We start from the raw sequence: 20790 nt of genomic DNA on the forward strand, positions 1-20790 counted from the left end.
TGCATTCAACTACCATGGGTTTTCCTTTTTATATGGACTTTTTCGGGTGTCTAGTTTTCCTTGGAAGTATCATGGAGTACTCTTCCACGAAGCTAGCTTACCATGGGTGTCCTTATTGTATGGTCTTTTTCAGGTAACTAGTGACCTTAGGGCATACCTTTAAGTACTTTTTCGGGTGGCTAGTTCTCCTTGGGCGACCTTTTTTCCAACTGGATGTGTATCCCCAGGTCTGTAAGCATGTGCATGCATTCATGCATTTAAACAAGAATATCTTTATGGAATTTATTCAATGTATGCATATCTGATGAACTTTGTCTTATTATATTGATGATTATTCTAAAATGTTCATTGTAGACTATTCCTGATAAACTATACTTAATTATGTTGATGTCTCGATAAATCTTAGGGATTATATCTCACTATGATAGTCATTGATGTTATCAAACCATATTAAGTGCAAATGAGACGTAGATAATGTGCATGCCAGTGTTCATATGGAATAGGAGGAGCGAGATGATCTTACAACTCTCTACTGTTGATTCGTTTGTATTTAATTTGTACTATAATGTATCTTAAAAACTTAAGACATTGGTTTGTATAAGTTTTCGGGTAGCCACTCGAATATTTGGTTATATATATTTGGACTCCCTCTTATACTTTATTTGTTTCTATTCCGCTAAATTGCTAACTCTGATAAAGAAAAAAATATACGTGAGATTTGGGCTATCTTTAAAGGTTAACACTTGAGTTTTTGGAAAACGAGTAGTGTACTCGAGTTTCGGGAACCGAGGTGTTACAACAGGCCTATGAATGATAAAAGGAGATGACACTCTAATGTTCATTTTCTGGCACACATCTCCTTAGAATTTGGTCTGGGCAATATTTAAACAAATAAAGATCATCCCATAAAAACTTATGTACCTCAGTGAAGAATTTTTTTCTTCTCTTGCACAGTCCAATATGTCGACATGAAACCTGTAGTAAGATAATTCACAATGTCAGCAAACCAAGGCAATTGGGAGAGTCTAAACATCATCGAGGAACATATCATTCATATGTGTTAGCTGAAGAGAATTAAGGAGATCAATCCTAGAGAGATGGTAAGCTACTACGTTCTCTACTCCCCTTTTATCTCGTATTTCCATATCGAATTCTTGGAGTAGGAGGATTCATCTTATCAAGCAGGGCTTAGCATCCTTCTTAGAAAGAAGGTACTTCAGTGCCGCATGATTAGTGTAAATGATGATCTTAGATCCGATCAAGTAGAACCTAAATTTGTCCAAAGCGAACATTACGGTTAAGAGTTCCTTCTCTGTAGTAGAGTAGTTCACTTGAGCTGAATTTAGAGTTCTACTCGTATAGTGAATCACATAGGGCTTCTTTTCTTTTCTCTGGCATAACACCGTTCCAATAACATAGTCAGGCGCATCGCACATAATCTCAAAAGGGATGCTCCAATCAGGTGGTTGCATGATAGGTGCGGTAGTCAACATGCCTTTGAGCTTAGTGAAGGCTTCTTAGCGTGACTCAGTCCACTCGTATGATGTATCCTTTTGAAGTAAATTACATAAAGGACGAGAGAGGTGCCTAAAGTCCTTTATGAATCGTCTATAAAATTCGACATGTCCTAGGAAGGATCGCACATCACGTACGCTCTTAGGTGGAGGTTGGTTAAAGATAAGATCAATTTTTCCTTGTCTACCTCAATTCCCTTGGTTGAAATTATGTGTCCAAGCATAATTCCCTTGGGAACCATAAAATTACATTTCTCCGAATTCAGAACCAAATTCTTTTCCTTGCATCGCTCAAGCATACATTTAAGATTTTCCAAACACTCACTGAAGGATGGACCAAAGATAAAGAAGTCATCCATGAAGACCTCTAAATATTTCCCCACTATGTCAGAAAAAATACTCAACATGCATCGCTGAAAGGGACATGTGAACATTGTCTTTTCTTGATCTTCAAGGGCTATCTCTATTTGATTGTAGCCCAAATATCCATCAAAGAAGCAGTAATAAGAATGGCTAGCTAGCTTTTCTAAAATTTGATAAATGAAGGGCAAAGGAAAGTGGTCCTTGTGACGGTATTCAACTTTCTGTAGTCAATGCACATTCTCCAACCGGTAGTGACTCTAGTTGGCATGAGTTCATTGTCGACATTATCTAAGATGGTGATTCCGGACTTCTTAGGAACCACCTGAATTGGACTCACCTATTGACTGTCAGATATAGGGTATATAAAACCCATATCCAACAACTTAAGGACCTCTCCTTTAAGTACTTCCTTCATATTTAGATTTAATCGATGTTGTGATTGTTGAGAGGTCTTCGCATTATCCTCAAGATGAATACGTTGAGTACAAAGCAAAGGATCAATTCCCTTGAGGTCCGCAATCGACCATCCAAGGGCTCCTTATGCTCAATGAGAGTAGAAATAAGCATACTCTCTTGTTTTTGCTCAAGGTAGGAAGAAATTACCAATGGGTATGTCTTGTCTTGACCTAAGTAGAAATATTTAAGATCAGCGGGCAATGGTTTGATGTCAAGCTTCAGTGCCTTGAGGCTAGACGGTAGAGGCACTATATCGGTTTAGGCCAAATTTTAAAATTGTGGCCTCCACTGATTAACTTCAAGTACTTACACAACATTAAGCAAGACATCCATCTCCCTAATTGTATCATCATCTAAATTAGGGGAGTGGGCTAAGCACCTCTCTAAAGGGTCAGATTATGGAGTCAGGAGTGCTTTATCTTCCATGAAAGAACTGATCATGTTACTGTCATAGGTATTGTCATCATCCTCTGCCTATTTGCTCATATTGAAAAAGATGTTGAGCTCCAATGTCATATTTCTGAAAGATAAATTCATAATTCCATTCCTACAATTAATAATTACATTTGATGTAGCAAGGAATGGATGACTAAGAATGATGGGAATTTGAGTGCTCATATCTACGATGGGTTGAGTATCCAAGACAGTAAGTCTAATGGATAGTAAAATTTATCAACTGGACCAAAACATCCTCAATCATCCCTCTTCGTAATGAACTGAGCGATCGGCAAGTTATAATGTGGTCTAGGTGGGTTTTAATTCACCTAGACCTGATTGTTCATATACCGAGAAGGGAATTAAATTAATGCTTGCTCCCAAGTTAAGAAGTACATGCTCAATTTGGTGATTCCCAATTATACAAGAGATAGTTGGGCTACTAGGATATTTATATTTTTGTGACACATCTTGCTTGAGGATGACACTCACCTTTTCTATCAAAAAAAAATTCTTTTGAATGCTCTGTCGTCTCTTGGTTGTAGATAAATCTTTCAGAAATTTGGCATAAGAGGGGATTTATTTCACAGTGTCTAGTAGAGGGATGTTGACTTTCACTTGTTTCAACACCTCTAGAATATCTTGTGAGTTACCTAGAGGTTTTGGTGTAATCAAGCGTTGAGGGAATGACACAATTGGCTTACATTAAAGTTCCAGTTCTAACCCATGTGAGTAATGTTAAGTCTATCATTCTCATCTTCTTCATGGTCCTTAGGTTTTTCAGCCCTTACCAGAATAGATTTGTCAATTGTCTTTCCACTCTTAAAAGTGGTGATAGATTTAGCTTGATCCATTTGATTTATAGAGCTTAAGTCACTAATTCCGCATTGTGGTTTTCGATTGGGGAGGGGTTGGGCTGAAAGAGTTCCTTTCTCTCTAATCGTTAAGTGTGACTTAATCCGTTGAATGACCTTAGTAAGGTCTTGAAAGGCTTGTAATGTGCCTTGATTGAAATGCTTTTGGTTTTGGATGTGTTTTAAAATTGGATCCTCCTGAGACCTCTTTTGATGTAAGAGTTGAGTAAGGGCCTCTTGTGGGTTAGCCGTTTGTCCATTCCTCCAACTGAAATTTGGATGTTTCCTCCATCTATAATTATATAGATTCGAAGTGGGTCCACTGAAAGGTTTTTGGTAATTGTTCACGGTATTTAATTGTTCGTTCAATATCTCTTGAAAGGCAGGAATTATTAGGCAATTTTCAGTTATATGTATATTGCAAGCACAAATACCACAAATAAGTTTTGTAGCCTTATTGGGTTCTGCTTTTTTAAGTTCCATGGCCTCGACTTTTCTTGTGAGTTTGGCCACTCTTACATTTATATCATCTTCCTCTTTTAAAACATAAATTCTTCTCCTTTCTTTTAATTAAGTAGGCTTAGAAGTGGTGGTTCTTGAGGAGGTATCCCATGATTGCGCATTTTCATCAAGTCTATTAAAATAATTCCATGCATCATCGGCTTCCTTGTTCATGAATTCTCCATTACACATCATCTCTATAAATTGGCACATGGGTGAGGTCATCCTTCATAGAAAAAGCTTTTTATACGCCATGTTTCATGGCCATATTGTGGACATGAATTTATGAGATCCTTATATCGCTCCCAGCATTGGAAGAAGGTCTCATCCTCTTTTTGCATAAAATTCAGGATTTCTTTCCTTAAGGTATTCGTTTTACGATACAAAAAGAACTTTTTAAGGGACTCCCCTGTCATCTCAGCCCATGTACTAATGTACTATGGTCTTAAGGCATGTAACTACGACTTAACCTTTTCTTTCAAGGAGAAAGGGAACAATTTCAGTCTTACTGTGTCCTCAGACACGTTTGCGAAGCGTAATGTAGATATTATCTCATCAAATTCTTTCATATGTAAGTATGGACTTTCAGATTCTAGTCTATGAAACTTAGAAAGGAGTTGGATCACTCCTGGTTTAACACCACAGTTCCTACATTTAATGCGAATATCATGTGGGAAGGTGTACTCACCCTTGCCGGTTGTAAATAATCTTGTAGAGTACAAGGTGGGGGTGCATGGTGCACCTCATTCTCATCCTGAAATTCCTCAATTGATTGTTGAGGTTGATGTGCAGCCATCACTTATACTGACTTAGAGGATCTCAGGTGGTGTCTAATTCGATGATGGATAGGCAACCCTTCAACTAATCCTCCTTCACTTAAGAGATGGAGAGTGTTATCACGAACCCACTTGGGAATGAAATACTCACAGCCCTCTAACAACTAAATAACTAAACCTAAGAAATGAAAACTAAAATGATAAGAGAGAGTTGGAGAGAGGTTACCCGATTAGAGTTGCTATGTTAAGATCCTACAAAACAGAAAACAAAGTTAATTCTAAAAATAATTGCAGAAAATCCTAACTAGAAACAAAAACTTAACCCTAATCCTAAACTAATTTTAATATTAATTAATCTCAGAAAAATGTAGCCGTAGTCCCCGCCAAATGCCAAAAACTTGTTTATAACCCCAAGTGCAGGGTCGCGATGTAGTAATAACTTGGTAAGACATAGGTCAAATCCACAGGGACTAGTACGTATTTTGAAAATAACTATAACTAGAATTAGAACTAAAAAAAGATCTAAATTAAAATTTAAATAATTAAGAGTATTGATGAATAATGTTGATTAAAACTTATGAATTTAAAGTTGGGAACTAGGGTGCCAATGATCCACTTGTAGCTATCAAGATGCTACCATACTTGATTCAAGGAACACAATGAAAATTGGAGTCCCATCCTATCCACTTAGAATATAAAGTAATTTAAACTAAATATAAACTTTTCATTGACCTAATTCTCAATGGAGGAGAATTGTGATGATTGGAAGGGATTCCATTACCCTACCATGCCCAGGAGACGATGGTGAACAACAGGATTTACCAATCTCTCAATCTCAAAACAGGTAAAGAATATATCCAAAGCTATCACAACATTTATTGTAATTTGAGTCACAATAAATCATAGAAAACTGAAAATATTCTTTTAATATCAAACTAGAAATCAATAAGGTTCAATAAAAATAAAAATCAAAGCAAGATAATCATCCAAATATGCTACAAGCTTCGCCTCTTATCCCTAACTAAGAGATTTAGTCAACCATAGACATGATTGAAACCAAATCTCTTAAACAAAGCATGGAAAATAAATTTGGGAAGAAGAAAAACACTTTGGCGGGTGCTCCACCCTTTTACTATGCTCCTTGAAACATTTTTAAACCCTAAAAGATGCTTTTGAACATCATAAGGGCTCCTATTTATAGTTGTGGAACTCCAACTTTCGCACAGAGTTGGAAAAATTCGCAAACCACCTCAAATTTACGCACTGCGTAAAACCTGTGTAACCTTCGATGACCCCTTCGATGTCATCGAACTGGCTTTGATGTCATCGAAAATTGTCCGAAACTGTCCAGCGAGTTGAGCCCGAAATTCCTGAACTTATCGATGCATCTAACTGACTTTGATTACACCTTTGATGGCACCTTCGATGTCATCAAAGTCTATTTTGGAACTTTTTACGAACTATATTTTTCTGGCCCCAGAATTTCAGAATATGTTTTTTTAGGACAATTTTCAGGATTCATTTTCTTCACTTCAAATCTTCGGTTCTCTTCATTCCTCATTTAGTTTCCTTAGATCTTTGGCATGTGAATTCTTCATTAATGACTTTCAAATCTTCAATTCTTTAGTATCTTCTTTTGAGCTCTAAATCCATCATTTTAAGACAATATTCATCATAAGCTCATGAATTACCTCGCATGACAAAAATATATATAATTAACTTAAATTATAAATTAAATGCCATAAAAACTGATGTAATTGAGGGGTAAAATATGCAATATTTGATTATCAACAATTAATTTAATAGTTTGATCTTCTAATTAAAATGATTTGGAATTTGATTTTAGTTGAGTTATAATAGATATATTGATAAATTAGACATTAAGATTGCGATATGTGAATCCTTGGATCCTTAATATTTGTTATTATTATTATTTTTAACCCATCTTAATTCGTTGGAATTCTTAACCTGGCATTATACTAGTTATAGTTGTGTTCTCACATTCCCTATGGATCGACTTTGGTCTTACCGAGTTATTACTACACAAGGGATGTGTAACCCCTAGGTTGTATTAGAATGAAGAATAGTAGAGAAAGAGAAAGGATGAGAAGAAATGAGGAAGAAGGGAAGGAGATTCGAGCTGAGTTGACTCGGTGAGTCAATCTAGTGTCCATTCGCAATTTGAACCAATTCTCAAGGTTGAGTTAAGCCCCATTTGCACATTGTTTATTAGGTAGGTTTCCCTTCTAGCCCTTTTTTCAAATAGGATATTAATTGTCATTTTTTACATCACGATTTAATTAGTTAACTCACTGAGTCAAGGTGTTGTTTAGTCATATTCTAGGTCCAGAAGATGAAAAACCCTAGTGTATGAGAAATGTAATCACCATGTTTGATTTCATGCAAAAGCTACATAAGATTGTCAGAAAATGCTATTGAGTCGCACGTAGTTGTATGTGGATCCAACGGAGTGAAGTTAATTTAAAGTTGGTCCACGCAGAATTTAACATCACATTAAATTATTTACAATTATATTAGGTTGGTGATCCCCCCCTCCCGGCTCTTGAATATTTGATCTTTATACTTTTCAATCGTCTTCGTTAAGCTTAGATTCATTTTACTTGAACTTGAGCATTGCATTATATATGATTTACATGTTTACATAATGACCTTCATTAGAATTTGATGTTAGCATTGTGTATTTAGTTATATAATGAGAAATTGCATTCATTACATGTACATATAAGCTGTGAATTTAAACTAAAGATTATAATCAAGTGTGTGACCTTTGGTTTTCTAAAACTATCTTGATTGGTGCATTGCCATGGATTCCCTAGGAGGTGTGCTACCTCGGGACCCTAAAATTTTCTTGGTCAGTGTACTCGCCTTGGGTTCCCATTGATAAGAATGTGTGTGGAGACCCTAAAATTATCTTGGTTGATGTACTGTCATGGGATCTCATGAATGCGAATGCGAATGTGAATGTGAATGTGATACAGGCTCCTAAATTGTCTTGGTCGGTGCATTACCTTGGATGCCCTAGAATCATCCTAAAATTATCTTTGTCAGGACATTGCTTTGGACGTTTATCTGATAGTATGTTTGGATAAGTGATTGATAAGTAATTATGTTGATTTGTGAATATGGAAAGTGATGATGGTAATTATGATTCATTGAAAGCATTACATGTATTGCATCTTGCATTACAATTTAATGTTATTCCATATTGTTTTATTTCAAATTATTTTGATTAGTCGTATAAACCTAGAAGTCTTTAGAAGTTAGCCGCATATAATCCCACTGGGTTGTTATGCTCACCCCTACTTAGTTTTACAAGGAGCATGATTTAGTCAAGGAGCCGGGGAAGCGAAGATCTAAGCTTAGGTAATTTAAAGTTGTTATTATAACAGATAATTTCAAGTTTCTTTTTTAAAAAAAAAATATATATATATATATATATAAATAAATAAATAAATAAAAACCAATATAAGGTGTCTAGCTGACCATGCCACCATCCCCATCCAAGTGAGGCCAGCATTAGGAATACTTTTTTTTACGGTATTCCTCCGTATCCATAAAGGCAAAAAAACACAGAGAAAGAAATCAACGTCAGCTTTTTCAAGGTAGAAGAATAACATCCAGCCCATTTGATGTGTGCACCGTATGCACCCATCCCTCTCGATCTAATCTGCGAAGCCACGGTCCGAGCTCGCATTCCTCTCTATCCGAATCTCCTACGATAAAGTAGACATTCCTCTCCCACTCACCATTACGTCGTCCTTATCTCTTCTTTCCATGCACGGCCATCTATGACCATCTGCATGTGTGAACCATGATCATCCATGCATCATGCCCATGTTTTGTTCAAGCCTGCAAAATATGCCCATACCGGCACCGATACGTCCTGAAACAGAAAAAGAAAAAGAAGGCTTATTGAAGAATGCTATACCTGAGATGTTGCACGGTATCTCGGGTTTTAAGTTGTATTAGTGAGAACTCCACGTGATTCTCTCCGATTTGTAAAAACTCCACTCCGTTCAAACGTTTTGTCAGTTCATTTTGGGACGTAAGGCCAAAACGAAGCCGGATCCAATACTCAAGTGGGACGTACTAAAGGAAAAGGTGATTAGGCAAATTCCTACCGTTGAAACTTCCCTAGGTTCGACAGTAATGTTTACATGCCATCCATACCGTTCGTGATATCATTCCTACTGGGATGAACTGAAAACAGAAGTATTAGCATGATTTAAAACTTATGTGGCCCCACAAATATTTCAATTGTGGACGTTCAATTCTCACGTTTTCGCTCACTTGTATATTAGATCCGGCTTCTTTTGTGCCTCTTTTTCTAAAATGAACTCACAAAACGGATGGACGGAGTGGATTTCTTATAAACATCACAGTGGTCCCTATCGGTGTTCCCAGCGCAGGACTATGTGCATGCATACATGTTGGCATGCATGAATTTTATTCTATTTATTAATTGTTATTTATTTTATTTTTGGTACTAAGGCATGGATGAATTTCATCATCCATCTGCGCGGCTTCCGTGGATCCCCAGTCCCACCTTGATGTATGTGTCTTATATCCAAGCTGTCCATCCGTTTTGAAAACTCATTTTATAGGTGATCTAAAAAATGAAGCGGATCCAAATCTCAGATGGACCATAATATGGGAAACAGTTGTAATCGACCATTAAAAACTAGTCGTGGGCCACAAATGTTTTTGATCAAGCTGATATTTATGTTTCCTCTTCATTCAGGTCTTTCAGACTTTATCAACCACGTCGGATGGAAAGTAAACATTCCGATGGCCCTATGAAGTTTTTAATGGTGGGGATTCAATTATGATTGTTTCCTGTGGTGTGGTCCACCTAAGATTTAGATTTGCTTCATTTTTTGGATCATGACTAAAATGAGCTGTCAAAATGGATGCATGATGTAGATTTAAGACACATATATCGAAGTGGGCCCCACAGATAGGGACCACCGACCCGGATCCACCCAAACCTCGCCATCATCCATGTGGTCCTTAATCGGCCCATTTTATTCTAAAAAGATACGGAGGAGATATAGGGTACGTGTCTTGCATCTTTGCATGGCACACAAGGGTTTATATTCTACAAATTGAGCCCGTGGCTGGGTAATCTAGACCCTTTATCTGTTTTATCCCATTCTGGCTGGAATATTGCCTAAAATTCTCCTTGGAAAGGACAACATTAACCTTTGGACTTCTGGGCTACTTATAGACGGTTGGAAGGTTAAAAGACAACGCCGTTGACATTCAACTGACAAATAACCTAATATTTGATCACTGATCTTCCAACAAGAGGATCATAGGAGATTTTTCCAACTACCGTGGATTACCAGACCGTAGGTGCAGGGCCCACTTGTCAGACTCAAGAACGCATGTGTAGTGTACAAAGATGTGGGCACGTATCGTAAGCACTTCGTTTCGATCCGCTATAATCTACTTTTGCCTGCGTAGCATCGCGAAAAAGACTAAATAGACATGGCTGAAGCTGATGTTATATTGATCCAGAGCCGAGTGTATACACAGTATACTCGGGTTTTTAGATACGGGCCTTTGGTTTGTGGTGCAGACGTTGGGGAAGCGGACTGTCAGTGACCCCGGGAACAGAGATATACCTGTGCCCGGGGCTGTGTGGGGCCCACAGAAGTGTCCATGACAAATCCAATCCGTCCATCTGTTTTGAAAGACGAAATTAGTGCAGGATTCTAAAAATATGGCCGATCCAAAATTCAGGTGAGCCACAACAATGAAACATTGGGAAAAGAAACGCCCACTGTTGAAACATTCCTGGAGCTGACCATGACGTTTATACGCCATCCAAACCGTTCATAAATTTATTACCATCATATAAACGGTACCGATAAATGTCCTCCCAATATAAAACTTCTGTCACCCACTTGTTCTATCCCCACTGTTTCGTGTGATATGGCTCACATGAGTTTTGGATCTGCCGGACTGTTACAGCGGGACATTGACATCCATACGAACTATCTTTTGATACAATGATGAAAAAAATTACTTTTAAAATAATGTCTTCCAACCTCCTGAACTTTAAAATATTAGTTATCCATTCACTCACCATCTGTAACTGTCTTGTATAATGTACTTTAATTATAAAATGATCATAATACCCTGATTGAAAAGCAACATAAAGCAACTTTTTTTTTTGGCTTTTATAGTCCTAACCCTAAAAACAATCCCTCTCTCACCTCTCTCCCATCTTTCTTCTCCCACTCCAAGCTTTGTCCACGCGTCTCCACCATGCCCCCGATTTCTTCACTCCACCATTCTTGTGTTCGGCTACAACTCAATGCGCAATTGAACCCACTACCCGCCTTCTATTGTAACCCAACCTGCAATCAAACCTACTATTGCAAGCATTGTGTTTAGTGTGAAATATTATAAATTTCTCCATTGTTATGCATTAGTTTCATAAATATAGATGCACTTAATTGATCTAATTATGTATGTTTTCCTTTTACGAGCTGATTTAGAAAGCTAAGATGAAAATAACACTTAAGTAATGATTTAATGCTTAAAGAATGACCAAGTATAGAATTGGATCTATGAAGGTCAATATTAAAAAATTCAAGAGTCAAATATCCAAGAAAACAAAATGAGGAAGGAAGAAATTTGAAGACTCAAAGTGAAGGAAATTAGAATTGGAGAAAATGACCATTCGATGCCATTGATGACTCCTTCAATGCCATCGAAACTAACATTGATCCCATCGAACCATTTTTGATCCCATCGAGAAAATTAGGAATTTTTCAATTTGATTGCTGGACACATTCTTCGATGCCATCAAGAAAATCTTTGAATTTGAAAGTTGGTTGCTGAACAATTTCAAGTTTCTGTTCAATCCCATCGAAGAAGCTTTGATGCCATTGAGAAAGCTTCAATGGGAGTTCAATGCCATCAAAATGACATCGAAGGTGCGAGCGATTGCGTAAATTCAGAGTTAGTTTGAAGTCGATGCTAATCAAGTTTATATACAGGGATATTTTAGGCTTTCTTAAGTATAAATTATAGGAGTAGAGAAAAGATTTGTGGAACCTCAAGGAGTCATCTCTCTTCTCCAATCATTCGGTTCTAGTTAGTTTTTATGTTTTTCTTTTGGAGTTTTAGTTTTAGTTCAATCATTTCTTTAATTGGCTAATCTCTTAGCTAAAGCTAATGGGTGAAGCTTGTAGTTGTTCGTAATGCATAGTTTACTTTGATTCAAGTTATTTAATTTGAATGAATATTTATTTCTAGTTTACTTTGATCCATTGTCGATTCCAAGCACATTGGATGTTTAGGAAAGCTAAGGATAATTTCTTATCTATTTTACAAGGGATTGATATATAAAATTCATTGATCTATCATAAACTCAGGGCAAGATAAATGCTTTAAATTCACTGTAATCAATACTTTGTTGTAGGATGTGGGAATCAATTCAATTGATGTTCAAATTTGTTTTGATGCATGAATGATGGTTTAACTGTTCCATCATCCAACGACTAGATCTTAAGTCTACCATTCAGCTGAGCGACTTAGTAGAGCTCTCCATATTTGATTTGGGGTTTATTGTTGGTTGGGTTATGTGATTTGATTTGGGGGGTTTTTGTGTTTATGTTGATTTTAGGTGATTTGGGGTTTGTTATTGGATTTGGGGTTTTTGTGTTTATGGTGATTTGGGGTTTGTTGTTGATTGTGTTATGTGATTGAATTTAGGGTTTTGTGTTTATGGTGATTGGGAGATTTTTGTAAACACCCAAAAAATCAAATTTTGGTGACTTAAGATAGAAAAACCACATCTCATAGTGATTTTTATAATGCACATTAAGTGTTTGTTCATGGTCTGACATGGAACTCATGGTATAAAACCGGATCAGTTAGTACTAATTCTGAGTTCAATTGGACTAATAATATCAGACTCGCCTGGAATCAATTGCTTACCTTCACAGTTGCTTGCATTTTTGTGTATAAAGTGTTAAATCCCTTCCTCATATAGGTGAAAAAAACATGTTTGTTTTAAAAGAATGGATCGTAACACAATTATATCATGGGGGTACATGTACAAGTAGATGATATTTGTAAGACCGTGAAATACATTTGGTGGCATGATAGAAGAGTATGATTTAAAACTAGACCAAATGTCATTCATAATGGTGGAGAGAGCCCTTAGAAATAAGTTAAGGTGTCCTTCAAGTCAAAATTTGAAATTTACTTATATCATCCCAGAGTTAATCCTGGAGTGAGGATGGGACTAGTAAGCAATGACGTTGAGTTGTTGGAAATGTTTAACCACTATCGGGATTAGACGTTGCAGTTGAAGTTGTATGTGACACACGCTTGAAACAGGCGATGAAAATGAAGTTGAGGATGGGGATGGTGACGACAAGGACGATGATGCAATGTACGTCCCTGAGGTAGACGAAGCAAGTGATGAGGACGATGAGAAAGAAAAAATCCATAAACTTTCAGATGATGAGATATTCCCTCAACATGGCGATCCACTGTCACGCCCCAGATTTAGTGACCGGAACTCACAAGAATCCTGATAGCTGATTCCGGCGCCGACAGCCTCCGTAATACCTCATTCTTAGCTCCCGACACACATTCACCAGGTTCCGATCCTGGGATCCCACAAGGAGGATTTTTATAACATAATTTCGATCCAGAAAAAGTGTACCCAAGATCATAACATAGTAACCACAGATAATAACTACAGGAACAACATTACAAAATCCACTAAGAATTTAAACTTTTACAAGATACAAGGTGCAAGGAAAATACAGGGTCTATATAAAGGAAACTCCAAAAGGATCAGCGGCACGCTCCAACTCCTGCTCTGCTCTCAGGCTTAAAATTACCTGCACGCATCAATCGTGCATAAGCTTATAGAAAGCTTAGAGGGAGGTATAAGTGTGTGTAATACCAGTGTTGGAAAAGCAATATTAGATAATGCGGAAATGCGGCATGAACCATGAATACCATTAATGCCAACAGCCATACCAAGGCTATGCTATACCAAGCATGAATGCAGTAAGCGTACCAAGGCCATGCTATGCAACATATGAGTACTGGGCGCCATACCAAGGCGATGCACAAGAGGCATACATAGCCAATGCCATATGCAAGTGAAAATGCGATCATGCCAGTCCTCATATCCCATCCACATATCCATAAAGTTCCACTATAGGGAAACCCCCGGGGTCAAATACACTGCCATCTGACTGCCGTCTCCTAGCCGCATAGTCTAACGAGCGTAAGAGACCTCACTACCCACCTGTGGACAACCAAACACTAGCAAAGCTCGATGGTAGCGGACACATTCACGAGTTGGTCAAACTCAGCCTAGTTATTGTCCTCTCACTCAGGCAGGTAAGACCACAACCTATCTTAACCGACCACACTACAGTGGGAGTCACAGCTTAATGGTATAAGGCACTCAGGCACTCATGTTTTCCACTCGGTCTCGGCGTTGAGGCGTCTCCTGGTACCATGAAAGTTTAGGGGCTTTTATCTAAGGACATCCTAAGTGCCCTAAATGCTCAAGTAACATTTTCGGTGTCCAAATCCAGCCATCCATGATATGCCTGTGGAGGATACGACCCTGATGAAGAGAGGGCGAATGTCAATCATACTATGTAATGTCAGATGCATGAGTCACACAAATAGCCATGCATCTATCCCAAGCATCCAACGTGCTCAAGAGGAAAAACTATAAGGCCCGTATCTTAGACCGTACTGTTCCGTAGGCTTCCTTGGTCCTCCTACTCAAATTCCAGCAACCCTTGACCTATATCCGACATTTGGGCGCGATCCTAACCCGAGTCCTGCATACCGAAAATGGCTCGACCCAAAACTTGTACCCTAGCGACCTGCCGTCACAGTGGTTCCAACACTATGTCTCGCATGCCGATGCGATATTCGAGACAGGAGTTGTGGGCCCACATTCATCTGGAGGAAAACACCGTGCATTGCGAAATCCTAGGGAATCTCTACCAAACGTCACATCAATCAAGTCAAGTACATCCATACCCCATGCCACCTCACTCTATTACAAGTACAAGCACCCATCCCCTCTTTCCCTAAGTCAACTCTTTCTCTCTCTCTCTCTCTCTCCATCCATCCCTCTTTTACCCAAATTTCAACCAAACTCATACCTTCCCATCCCTATTCTTTACAACACCCATTCCACCCATCCCTTATCAATCCATCACTCCTCTCTCTCTCTCTCTCTCATTCTCTAACAATTCCCCTAACTCCCAAGAGAGAGCTTCCAACATCCAAAGCTCTCCAAGTCTCCCAAGCCAAGTGTGGCCCAAACCCTCTTATCTCCCATCTCAACCCTTCATTCTTCATCAACCTCTATCAACATCAAAGACAAGGAGCCTAGGAGTCCCAGGAGCTAAAGAAGGAGGCCACATGTGGGTGATCCACTGTTGATTCTTGTTTTAAGGGCCCACTTGTTATGGGACCCACTTGATGTATGCATTATATAGGGACGGCCTAATAGTGGCGGGGTCCCTCCCCTTCACGTTTCTCTCTCTCTCTATGTCTCTTACTCTCTCTCTTTCTGTCCTGTTGTAGTGGACCCCACTAATATGTGTTTCATCTACACCGTCCATCAGATATGGTGGGACCCCACTGTGTAACGTGTCCCCATCCAGGCCGTCCAGGGCCTGGACGCTGGATCCATATATGTAGTACATATATATTATATGTAATATATATATATATTATAATACATACATACATACATATATATGTGTGTGTGTGTGTGTGTGTGCGTGTGTGTGTGTGGGCCCCACGTGGGGACCCATCGATTGGGAAAGGGATTGGCTGGTGTACCAGACGCCAGCAAGAACTGTGGATCCCACCTTAATGTATGGGTATTATCCCCACCGTCCAGCTGGGACGTGGAACCCTCAATGAGGTATGTGCCTCATCTATGTCATCTAGATCGAGGACCCCACCTTGATATATGTGTTTCATCAGCACCGTCCATTTGGACGGTGCCATGTGCGGTCCCACCATGATGCAGTTGCATCGTTTGACCACCCACCATGATGCAGGTGCTATATCTACACCATCTAACCATTTTGAGAGATAATTTTAGGGCTTGAGATTAAAAATAAGACATCTAATTATTAAGTGGACCACACTGCAGAAACAGTGGGATTAAATGTCTACCATTGAAACCCCTTTAGTTACAGAAGTTTTGGACCAATATGATATTGGTTTTTCCTCCCAGTTTAGATCCTTATGACCTTATGAGCAGACTGGATAGGAAATGAACGCTATGGTGGGCTCATTGAGGTTTTGACAGTGGAAAATCATTATCTCCATTGTTATTTGCAGAATGGTCCAGATGACCTTTTAATATGATTCATTTTTTTTGGATAATGCTCTAAATTGATCCCTAAAGATGGATGAATGGTGTAGTTGGTATGGCCTATTTGATAGATTTGGGCCCATTTTATACAGCCCATTTGATGTAATTGGGTCCCATTTGGTGAGGCCTGATGTGATGTACTTGGGGCTTATTTGATAAGTCCCAATGTGATATATGAGGCCCTTGTAAGAGGCCCAACTTGTTGTATTTGCAAAGGCCCATCGTGATGTATATTAGGCACTTGAGTGAGGCCCATGATGATCTACATTAGGCCCTTGTGTGAGACCGTGGGCCCACTGTACGTTTGGCCCTATGTGGGCCACTCCTTGGGAGCAATGTTGGTTGAATGTCCACATTGATGGGCAGTGATGGTTAAATGTCCACATTGTGACCTTCCCTTATGCCTGGTTAGGCCCATTCTCATCATTCTCTAGTGGGTTAACCTAAATTATTGGGCCTCATTGATATTGCTTGATTCATCATCGACCGTCCATTTATGGACCCTGCCTTGCGTCAAGGCCGATTATCGAGACCGATTCTGATTGTCGAAGCTGATTTCAATTGTCGAGGCCAATTCTGGTTGTCAAGGCTAATTCTAATTATCGAGGTCAATTCTGATCGTCGAGGCCGATTCTGATTGTCGAGGTCGATTCAAATTGTTGAGGCCGATTCCGATTGTCGAGGCCGATTCTGATTGTCGAGGCCGATTGTCAAGGCCAATTTCGATTGTTGAGGCTGATTATCGAGGTTGATTCTGATTGTCGAGGCCGATTCCAATTGTCGAGGCGGATTCTAATTTGTCGAGGCCGATTCCGATGGTCAAGGCCAATTGTCGAGGCCTAATGTGATGTATATGCGGCCTGTATTTAAGGCCCATTGTGATATGTATTCAGCCTGTGTTTAAGGCCCAATGTGATGTATATGAGGCCTACGTGATGAGGCCCATTATGGTGCCTTTGAGGGTCAGTCGATAGAGCCTGTTGTGATGTATATTAGGCCCATACGAGAGGCCCATTGTGATGTGTATTAAGCTCTTGAGTGAGGCCCATGGTGTTGTATATTTGGCCCTTATGTGAGGTCATGGGTCCACTATATGTTAGGCTCTATATGGGTCATTCCTTGGGGGCAATGTTGGTTAAATGTCCACATTGTCGAGGTCGATTGTCGATGCCGATTATTGATATCGATTATGACTATGTGATAGCGTAACATCATGATACATGCCCATACGCATATGATTGACCATTGCATATGTCATAGTGCCGGTGGTTTATGGGACTCCCTGATAGGTGGAGTTATCCCACATGAGCACACGGTATATGTAGGATTGATGCATGATTGGAGTACATGACTCATACATCTTGTATTGTATGATTGTGATTACTATACACCCTAGCGACATCAAGGCCGTGGTCTCCACGGGCATGTCGTGAATGGCCAGATGGGACATCGAAAATCTTTTTCTATATGGGGTGTCATAGATATCCCTGAGTGAAATTCTCTAAACCCTCTAGGTACCATAGGATGCTTTAATGTCGAAATCGAGTGGATATATATGAGCGCATAAGGGTCATATACCAGTAGGCTGTGTCTACCACTATGTCGTGGTCAGTTGGAAGGGGGTGTGGCCTTACCCTCCTGAGGGAGTAGGCAATGTTAGGCTGAGTCTGACCAGCTTGAGGAATGTGTCTGCTATCAATGATCAAGGCCCGATATTGGCAAGCGGATAGTGAGGTCTCTTCCACTTACCCAGTTGTGCGCTTCATGGGGCGGCAAGTGACGTAGAGTATACTAGACTCCAGTGATGATCCCAGAGATGTATGGTACTGATTTGTGGAGCAGGAGTTACATACTCAGCATTATATTCATTCATTTATTTATTCACTATCCACTCGGGCTGGTGGTGCGCAACTAATTGTTATGTGTACTTTTGTAATGACCAGGATTTTGGTTGGGGCACGCGACTAACCTGAGATCAGGAGCTTACCACATTGTGTGTATCTATCTAAATTTAGGATGGGACTGGTTTGGATAGAAGTCCTTTGTGATAGGCGCCATAGCCTGCAATACCACGTACTATCATTCTGACTTTACACTGCAGCTTGGTCATTTCATTCGCACCACATATTGCATATTGTATTACATCTTCGGCATATGGCATTTTGGGTTGATATGTTTCTGCATTTATATGACCTAGATGAGGCTGATGGTATTCATAGCTCTTTTAAATTGCATATTGTATTGCATCCTCGATATCTAATATCTGGTTCATTATGTTTCTACATTACATAGCTGATTTACATTACTTTCTCAGTATATGACATTGGCTTGCTATGTCTTTTCATCACATATCCTGGATGAGGTTGATGATATTTTTATGGACTTGTCAATATTTCTGCTTACTCTGATATTGTATGGTTCGTGAACTTACCAGTGGCCGCTTACTCTGATATTGCATACTGAGCACGCATATACTGCTTACACACTTACACCACCCTGTAAGCTTTCTATAAGCTTATGCACGATAGATGTATGCAGGTGGCGTTAGGTTGCAGTAGCGTTGAGTATGGAGCGTGTAGCCATCTTCTGGAGCATTGAGCATGGAGCGTGCAGCCATCTTCAGCACTGTATTCAAATGTTTATATTAGTGGATATGTGATGATGATGTTGTTCTTGTGATTTGGGTATACTTGTGGTTATGCTTCTTATGAGATAAATTCATGTTGAAAATCCTCCTTGTAGGATTTCAGGATCAGCATCTGGCGTATGAACGCTAGGAGCCGAAAATGGGGTACTACAGAGGCTGTTGGCACCAGATTCAGCGATTGAAAATTTTTTGAGCCCGATTTTTGAATTTGGGGCATGACACAAACTCCATCCCTCACAATATCCTGCCCAATGGCATAACCATGACCAATCACATCTCAACCAAGCATTTATATGATGCGTATGGGAGTGGGTCATGAAGATGAACAAAGATGTCAATGCGGTAAAGATGTTCTCCCCTCCTAACCAGTAGGGTCTAAGTACATAGACAGTTTTCCAAAAGGAATACAAACTCTAGTGGGGGCCATTAGCCTGGGGTAGCCCACGAGGCTAGATAGCTAATGGCATGGGCCTAAATAATAAGAATGGGCCTAACAATGGTCTATGGTGGACCTTTAACCACCCATAGAAGCAAGAATGGGCCTAACAAGGGCCTAGAGGGGTACTCCAATGTGGGCATTCAACCACCATTGTCCCCTGAAGGCGACCCAATAATAATCTACCAAGGATCAAGGCCCGTGGCCCAAGCATCACCATAAGAAAGAGATGGGCAGTTATGTACATATAAATACATCACATGTTGGGCCTCAATAAAGTGGCCCAAGGCTACACACAATTCATGGGTCTAATAGGGGCAATATATAGCCCAATCCACATGCAATAATATGGGCCCATAAGGAAGGTTAGGGCCCAAACATGAGGGCCACCAAGTTCATACATTGTGGTGGGCCTAGTGGGCAACCCATTACTCCAACACATGGGCGAGAATCATATTAACCTAGCCCAAGAATTTAGTTGACTTGGTGGGCAACCAAGGACCCAACCACTCATACATTCTAGCCCACTAGCCCAACACAATATCATAGAGAATACAACCTAAGAATCCACTAGGCCTATCTGGAAAGTTTCAGCCCATTTGGGCCTACAAGGAGTCCAAAAAATCTGGTTACATATAAGTACCCATATAGCCCAACCAAAGTGGGCCTCAATGGTGCATTAATTAAGCCCAAAATTAAGGGAGTAAAGGCATGAATTATCCCTACAAAACCCTCACAATATGGTGGGCCCCACACCCTTAAATCTAGCCACAAAACAATGTATATTTATCGATACCTTGCTGGATTTTTAGTCCACCAGCTATTCTGGGCCTGGTGAAGCCTGGTAAAAATAAACTCTAATTGGGACATAAGTCCAGATGGTCTAACACCATGTACAAGGGGTCCCACCATATAGGGAGCATATATAAAACACATAAATTAGGTGGGCCATACTACTGGACCGAAAGTCTAGCAGTAGCCCATCATTGGGTGTCCCACATAAGGGGTGGGTGGTCCATGGGCCTGGACACCCAGCCCACTCCCAAGCTCAAAGTGGGCCACACCTTGGATGTTCCACACAAGGTGGGCCACGTCCAAGTGGACCACTAAATGGATGGACACATGGATGAAATACTACATCATGGTGGGCCTCACAAGGGTGGGACGGCCAGCCTTGCTGGTAGTCAACCACCTGGGATGTCCAGCAAGGTGGCTGGTCCAGCCACTTGCCCCAAAATTCCAATGACCCAATTAGCCTAAATTCAAGATAGGTGGTTCCAAGCAAGGGTGGGCCACCATAGGAATAAATTCTAAAATTTATAACACATGTTAAGTATTTTAAAAGAATATGGGCAACAATACATCCAAAAAATCTACTGGTGCAGAAAA

At 39.8% G+C, this 20790-nt stretch overlaps 1 non-coding gene across 1 annotated transcript; it reads left to right on the forward strand.

Annotated features, from left to right (window-relative positions):
* Positions 1-4384: 4384 nt before the first annotated feature.
* LOC131226491 (small nucleolar RNA R71) lies at positions 4385-4492 on the forward strand. The gene has a single exon (XR_009161870.1). It is a non-coding gene; the product is annotated as a small nucleolar RNA R71 (small nucleolar RNA).
* The last annotated feature ends 16298 nt before the right edge of the window (positions 4493-20790 follow it).

Source organism: Magnolia sinica, chromosome 14 (assembly GCF_029962835.1).
Source record: "Magnolia sinica isolate HGM2019 chromosome 14, MsV1, whole genome shotgun sequence".
Lineage (NCBI taxonomy): Eukaryota > Viridiplantae > Streptophyta > Magnoliopsida > Magnoliales > Magnoliaceae > Magnolia > Magnolia sinica.